Below are 6,972 nucleotides of genomic sequence, written 5' to 3'. Positions count from 1 at the left end.
TCCCATGTAATGTGGTTATTTATTTTACAGGGGGAGGATTCATCCTGACAAGCGCACTCACATGCATAAAGTACGTGCATGGACGCGCTGACACCATGAACGTGCGCAGACACAAGCGAAGGCACTCGAAATAAGAACCACATTGAGCTTTTGGTTTCTGCACAGACAAATTTAGAGTGGATGAATTATATTTCTCTATTTTCTCTGTTCTCTAGTCCCTCTAAATCAGACAAATCAGACTATATCTGCTTCATCATTTTTTTATTCCAGAAAAAAAAGATTTGCTGATTGCCACATGGCAGTTGGCAGCAGCACTGTCCTGTCTATCAGCCATCATCATAATATGGTTTAGGGTCTCATTTCCATGAAGTCATTACTGGTCCTGGCCTGTGGTGTAAATATGAACATTTTGATCATACTGATTAAAAATAATGTCTTCTGCTGGTTCTTATTCTTCAGCAGCCCTCAGCAGACGTGGGAAATATACTGATCCAACATAACATTATGACCACCAAACAAAAGCAGTTTTGGCTCATTAGAGAATGGACATTGTCCTTCTAAAGGGTGTCCTGTGGTGTCTGGTAACAGATTGTTCTTAGTGGGGGTCTTTGTGTCCTATGGGTTGAGGGGTGGGCTCTCTGTGGATCAGGCTTCTTCCAGTGCATCCCACAGATACTTAATCAGTTTGGGATCTAGAGAATTTGGAGGCCTGTGCTATTTTTCTGTTTTTTATTTTTGTTTGTTTTTTGGATTGTTGTGTGCCTGTGCCAGCCTGTTGGGGATGAAATACCCATCAAGGAATGTTATTGCTATGGGCTGGGTTTGCTTGGTCTGGTCTAAGTGGGTGCTACATATCTAACTAATATCATCGTGAATGCCAGGTCCAAAAGTTTCCCGGGAGAACATTGAATTGACACAAGATGGTCAATGTTATTTACCTCAGTCGGGGGTTTTAATGTTGTGGCTGATCAGTCTATCTAGCTCACATCCTCGGCTTGTTTATGGGAGTATGTGATGTTGTAACAATTCATGGTTGTTGTGCAACAAGCACTACAGCTGTTACAGTAATCGGAAATTAATTGGATGCAGGGTATTTCTGCGATTTAGGAATTTATGACTTTATTATTATCAACAGCGACACGAAACGCAGCAGAGTCAAAACTGCTTTGGAGGCATAATGTGCTCTACATATGAAAAAGAAAGTGTAGGTGTGCGCACAAAGTGAGTACTTAAGTAAAACTGGATGAGAAACCGAATACTTGAAAGTTTATTCCATACATCATATTTTCCATTTTGCTACAGAATGCCCATTTATCTGGCAGGAAAACCAGACTTACTGCACTACCACACACCCTGACACGCACATAATAAATGTACGGAAATAGAGAAGTCAGAAGTTGGGAAAGATCAATAAAGGCATCGGTACAGTTACATTATAGGAACATGGTGATTCGGTAATGAAAGAAAAGTTTCTGTGGTATGACGAGCAAGGATTATGAGAAGCATCAGCGTGTCTTCGAATGTCTGCAACATTTTCATCCTTGAACCGTTCTGACTTGGTATGGAAGTCTGTAACTTAATAAGCCATTCATTTCATGGCATCAGGGGACTGGAAAAAGTGAGTGGAAAAAAAATCTAAATTCTTGTCTTTTTCCATAGTCAAAATCACGACCGTTCCAAGCGAGGAGCCGTGCACACTGTCGACTGAGCTGTGAAAGACCTTTCTGCTCTTGGCCAAGGCAGCAAACATTTTCCAATCGCCTGCACCTACTGGAAGCAGGAACTCAAGGAGGGTGCAAAAAATGAGTCCTGATCTTAAAATTTTAACATGTCAGTTTCATATTGGGAAAGATTTGGTGAGATTTTCTATAAACGGTTTTCCACCTGAGTGAAGGTGATCCGTCTTCTGGGAGCGTAGTGGCTGATAGCCTGTAGATGAGAAAGAGGAAAATCATTATTTCCTTCAGTGTCATCAACCATATGGAAACTGACATATACAAAAACTCGAGTTTAAGTTTCTTGGACTTTTTTTTTTGTACCCATCCTTTTTGCAGTTTTCCGGCTGCGTGGCGCACGTTGGCAGGTCTGGATTATGATGTGTTGAAAAGCTATAAAATGAAGGAAAGGAATGACAAGTCTGTGATGACAAAAGCAGAAAGAAGACAGTGTGCCTGACTCATTCTACTCTATCCTATGCAAACACAGAGGGTAGAAAGAAGAGCTGGGAAAGGATTACAGTTGGAGAAGCGGAGTAAAAGTCACCCTAACAAGAAAGGATGGCACACTAGTTAATGACAGAGTGTGTGCTTCATACCCAGAAGAGGACGAATGAAATAAAATTTCAGTTTTCAAGCTCTAGAAAGCTCAACTTCTACTAAAAGATATCTGTAAATGAATGGATCTCAAACCAATCTAATAGTTGAGCTTTATTACATGGCAAATAATTACAGGTTTGGCAGTGTGCTCCTCTGATGGAAGCCATTAGAGTGTGAAATATTTATGGATTTTTAAAAAAACACTATATGTTGCATCATAGCAGACATTTACAGCATGTGTCACGTTTAGCCCATTAATCTTCAGTCCTTTATCATGTTTGCTAAACGATTCAGCCGACAGTATATGAAACCCAACGACTTTCCAACATGAGCTGAAGTGATACTGCGTTGGATAATTTATGTAACTTTTTTTTTAAACTGACACCACATTTACATCCTCTTTATGCCATAATTGGCCAGATGTGTGAAGATGAGAAAGAAGAGAGCGCAACACATACAATTCAGAAGTGATAGTCTGAAAATGGTTCACCTATCCGATTATGAGTCTCTACTCTCTCTATGAAAGAAAAACTTGAATTCCTGCACAATGTCACCATTGAGTCTGTTAGGGACACAATCTTTCACTCATGGCTCTTCATCTATTTTTTTAAACAAAATAATTAAATGCATCCAAGAACATTTATTTCTGTATGAAATTCAAATTATACTTGAAAATGAATGAAAACGACTATTTGTTGATTAAAAATGTCAGTTCCTGCAACGCCAAGAGGCTTGTCCTGCAAGAAATGAAATCTTTTAAAGTAACCATAAAGACCCTATTGAAAGACCCTTCAAGATATAGACGTGAACACAAAATAGGTCTGTAGTATGTCTACAAGTGAATTCCACGACTGACACAAACCAGACTCCAGAAGAGAAAAGGAGGGTGAACGAGAACGGAGGAGGTGGTGGTGTGATAGTGAGAGTGGTGGAGAAGGAGGAGGCCTCTTTTTAGGAGCCGGTAATGATAGAAAGGAGTGGGAGGAAGAAATGGAAGACAATGGAAGTATAACAGTCAGTAGCAGCGATGTGGCGACAAGAAACTGTTATATTTTAATGCAGTTCAGTGAGTTGTAGCAACGATTTATACCTGAAATAACTTTATCTTCTGGACGTGTGCAGACACCAACTAACTTTAATTTCTAAGACTAGTGATCCACCATGTTGACACTTGTATCGTCAGATGATCTCAGTACTTTCTTTTCAAACAGATGGCAGTGACAGCAAGTAGAGCTAGGTCTTTCAATGCACAAGCAAGAAACATTTGAGGTGAACAATACATACTGTACAACCAAAGATGGGAACGCCCATTGACAACTAGCTTTCAGCTACCGGACGATGGCCAATGGGCAAATCAGATTTTAATGTGGAGGGGCCATTGGATTTATTTTGGACCAGCTCTATCCTTCTTTTCGTTCTGATATGTCTAACTTGTGAAATGTGTGATTGCTAGCTCCAGCATCACCAACTTCTGAAATAATGTACACCAATCAGGCATATCATTATGACCGCCTTCCTAATGTTGTGGTGGTGGACATGGGCCTTCTGAGGGTGTCCCGTGGGGGTTTTTGAAGGGAGGGGCCTCTGTGGATCATCCCACAGGTACTTGGTCAGTTTTAATTCTAGAGAATTTGGAGGCCGGGTCAACACCTTGTGCTGTTCTTCATGTTTGTTGAGTTGTTCCTAAACTGTTTTTGTGTGTGTGTGTGTGTGTGTCATGCTGCATCCTGCTGGGGGGAGTGTCATTGCTATGGGGTGGGCGTGCCTGGTCTGGTCTAGGTAGGTGATACATGTCTAAGTAACATCCACATGAATGCCAGGTCCAAAAGTTTCCCACCAGAACATTGTTTTGTCACAAGATGTTCAAGGTTATTTGCTTCTCCAGTCAGTGGTCATAATGTTATGCCTGATTAGCGTATGAAAAAAATGTCAGTTAAAGGTACCATTTCATTGCACACTGTATACTTAATTATTCAGGTATTTAACTATGAATGATTAGGTTTACATGTATTTAGATTTAGGCAGGGCTTTTTTCCTGGTATTTGTACTTAACTAACAGACCTGAGTACTTTTCTCAACGCTGGATATCGTGTTGATATTTGATTTTGGCTTTATTTATCTGCCATGTTTCCCCTGAAGCCACTGTAACTTCATAGATAAACAAATCCCTGATCACACCCCAAAGTTGTTATCATTTTCCTGGTGTGCAGTCTGTGGTTCATCTGTTTTTAATGGACTTGGCGTGATGAAGGCCGGAGTTCCACTGCAACAATCTGTTCAGGGACTTCCTCTGAAGACACACCTCCTCTGGCGAGCAACAGCGTTTCCTGTCTCGTGTGATAACACGTGGGATACAGTCGACTACATCGGAGGGTGGAGATTTTAAAATACACATTCATACACATAGATGCACGTGTAACGAGACATGTGTGCGCTTTGCACAAACGCGCATACTTTGCGTCCTTGAGGCCCAGTTCTGGCCGAGTGTCTTGGCTGATGAGGAATCAACTGGCTCTAGGAAGCACACACACACTTGTACACGAGGGGATGCAGAAACTCAACTCACTGGCTGCATGTTATGAGTTTAACTTCAAAGAAAGCCCATCATGCAACGCTGTCATCACGTGTTTGTGATCCACTGCAAAGTCTGAATGTGTGACACATGGTTGCAAAGACCTCGTCTTCTGTCAGCTGGTCTGTAGCGCATGTGACGTTAATATCTTACAATGGCAACGAATATATTTATAGATGGGATGATGAAAGACATTGTTTCCATGAAATATAAAAGGAGCCGTACTCTGCGCACTCATGACGCTTTGGATAAACACTGCTTTCATGATTAGTCCAATAATCCTTCAAAATATACAGACTGAAGGGTGTGTTAGTCAAAGGTCATTTTGAGGACTCGGATCTTGAAGCAGACACGTGTGTTTATCAATGTGTCGAGGAGAAATTCATACACGCAGTGGGCACAGTTTAACTCACAGCGGTGGGCAGCCACACATGTGGCTCCCAGGAACCGGTCTGTGAGTGATTTAGGGGTTTTATCAAGGCTGTGGACATAGAAGGGATTTAAAGCAGTAACCATCCAGCCCCACATCTACTTCTCTCAGTATCTCAGCGTATCCATGTTGAAACATTTGGCACCTCATGATGTCCAATGTCAACATATGCTTTGCTAAAAGTAGGCGTGTGTTTGTCTTTAAGTTGTGTTGGAATCATATCATGTCTGAAGTTCACATACAGAAATACAGTGATGCAACATGGTAGTCTTCGATTATACACTAACAAACTCCTTCTAAATCCGACACGCTACCACCTGGATTTAACTAAGCAAATAGATACGAGCCTCCTATTGGATAATTACTGCATTGGTGATTATCTTTTAGCTGGTAACACGTTATTTAACCCCAACTGGCGCAATGAGTAGCTTCTCATTTCTTAAACAACCGTGTTGAAAGATGCATCCCGTGGTTGTGGAAAAGATGTTTGAGAAGGGTCAAACCATTGGTATGCATCAAGCAGAGAAAACATCTAAAACTGAGTTAAGAACTGTCCAACATATTATTACAAGCTGGAAGAATAGTGGGGAACCACCATCTTCAAGGAAGAAATGTGGTCGGAAAAATATCCTGATTGATTGTGATTGGCGATCACTTACGAACTCAGGGCTATGTTTAATAGTGAAAGTAAGAGCGTTTCCACTTGTACAACGTGAAAGGAACTCAAGGGACTGGAACTGAGCAGCTGCGTAACCTTAAGGAAATCACAAATCAATGAGGCTAATCGGCAAAAAAAAAGGCTTAAATTTGCTAGGCAGCATAAAGATTGGACTCTGGAGCAGTTCCAGAGTGATGGGACATCAGGGTAAGAAGAGAGGCATCATGCCTAGTGCCTTCTGTACAAGCCTGCGGGGGCAGTGCTATGATCTGGGGTTGCTGTAGTTGGTCAGGTCTAGGTTCAGTAACATTACATCTAAAGAATGAGGTCAGCTGACTACCTGAACATACTGGATGACCAGTATTCAGTCAATGGATTTTTTTCTTCCCTAATGGCACAAGCATATTCCAGGATGACAATGCCAGGATTCATGGGGCTCAAATTGTGAAAGAGTGGTTCAGGGAACATGAGACAAAATTTTAATACACGCATTGGCCAGCACAGAGTCTAGACCTTAACCCCACAGAGAATCTTTGTAATGTGATGGAGGAGGCTTTGCACAGTGGTCAGACTCTCCCATCATCAATACAAGATCTTGTTGGAAAATGAATGCAACACTGGATGGAAATAAATCTTGTAACATTGCAGAAGCTTCTTGTTGAAACATTGCCACAGAGAATGGTCCAATGTAATATTAGCATGTGTGACCTTTTCTCTATTTTTGCCCGGCGGTGTTTTTGTAGTATATGTTGGCTATAATTGAGGTGATATATTGAGAATATTTGAACTCAAATCTTACAGAGCATATTAACATGACTAGTGTGAAGGAAGCAGAAAAGGAAAGGGAGAAGAAGCACAGTGTCAAAAGGTCTTGGAGATTAAAAGCGGGACTGGATGGGACACACTGCACGGAGCAGAAAAAGTAAAGAAAAAAAAAGGAGGGTGGGAAACTTGGACAAAACGTTTTCTTCTTTTCCAGAGAGCGTTGGATGGAGAA

This window comes from Mugil cephalus, chromosome 12 (assembly GCF_022458985.1).
Source record: "Mugil cephalus isolate CIBA_MC_2020 chromosome 12, CIBA_Mcephalus_1.1, whole genome shotgun sequence".
Lineage (NCBI taxonomy): Eukaryota > Metazoa > Chordata > Actinopteri > Mugiliformes > Mugilidae > Mugil > Mugil cephalus.
The sequence above is the reverse complement of the archived record's forward strand: the minus strand, read 5'-3'. Positions refer to the sequence as shown.